Source organism: Sprattus sprattus (assembly GCF_963457725.1).
Source record: "Sprattus sprattus genome assembly, chromosome: 9".
In the NCBI taxonomy this organism is placed as follows: Eukaryota; Metazoa; Chordata; class Actinopteri; order Clupeiformes; family Clupeidae; genus Sprattus; species Sprattus sprattus.
The window spans coordinates 8147577-8149029 of NC_137928.1; positions in this window are offsets into that span (position 1 = coordinate 8147577).

Sequence of the window (1453 nt, forward strand, 5' to 3'; positions counted from 1 at the left end):
ACCACCATCAGTGATAATTACTTGATTTATTGCCGGGCCCATTTATTTTCACCTCCCTCAGTGTTTGGAAGTAGGACCGCGAGTACAAACTGGTAGACTCTGACATCAACAGGCTCCTCAGGTGTGTTAAAGTCCAGTGAACCAAGCAAACCTTTTACCTCCCTACTGCAGTCTGAATCATGCATAAATCATAGGTGAGAGCTCTACCAGGGTCGCAAAGGAGCGCAAGTGCCACTCTAAGTGTTTCACTGGTCTGTCGCTCACACGGTGACCGTGGTGAGCGGCAGGCTGTTTGCCTGCGACATATTCATCACCGCAAAGTCCTTAGTGTGCCCACTGGGGTGCTCAAGAGGGGACGAGAGAGAGGGGAGGACCGGGTTACAAACTACAGGAACACAGGGAGAGCGAGAGAGAAAAAGAGAGAGAGAGAGAGAGAGAGAGAGAGAGAGAGAATTCAGAGACAAAGAGCTCTGGAATGTGGAAGACGAGTACTGTCAGTAAGAGAACAATGTCAAAAGGAGGCTCACCTTAACACAAGGTAAACAACGATGGCTTGTACAGTACTGACAAGACTCCAGAACATTTATTTTCCATCAAATAAAATAATAACACCGACAAAACATGTAGCGTTGTCATGGACACAGAGATGACGCTGTGGCGTTCTAATCTTTCTCTGCGTTGTCCAGTATGGAGAGGACATGTTGGCTGTCATTAGCCATCCATCTGTTCCTGCATTATCAGAAAGCTGTTTCCTGGTTACAATTACCCACGTACCCCTTTGTGACTAGGCGTGAGTCAATGAGCAAGTGTAAACCGAGGTGTAATATGTTAATGTGTTTGCCTGCACTATATGTGTTATATACAGTATGTGCACTATATATAGACGAATGTATATGTGAGCCAGTGTGAGTGTGATTGCCTGTGATGTGCCTGATTGTATTCTATTTGTGCTTGTGACTGTTTGAAGGAGTGTTTGTGAGTGTGTGTACGGTGTGTGTGTGTGTCTGTGTATGTGTGTGTGTGTGTGTGTGTGTGTGTGTGTGTGTGTGTGTATGTGTGTGTGTGTGTGTGTGTGTGTGTGTGTGTGTGTGTGTGTGTGTGTGTGTGGGAGAGAGTGGTTGTCTGTTAAATGTTCCAATAACTGCTAGGTTTTCTATAAATACTCCGAGCTGAGCAGTGGGGCTGTAACAACGCCCCCCCCACTCCCCCATCTGAACACTTGTGTGTGTACAGTGTGTGTGTGTGTGTGTGTGTATGTGTGTGTGTGTGTGTGTGTGTGTGTGTGTGTGTGTGTGTGTGTGTGTGACAGTCTTGAGATCACTAGGCCAAGGCCGCATGGATTATTCATGACGTTACACCTTTCATGAACATTTAAGCAATCATCATGAATCTCTTCCTCCCTTTGCAACCTCCGCCATCTCATCGCTTTTAAGACATCTTGCACTGTCTTCCA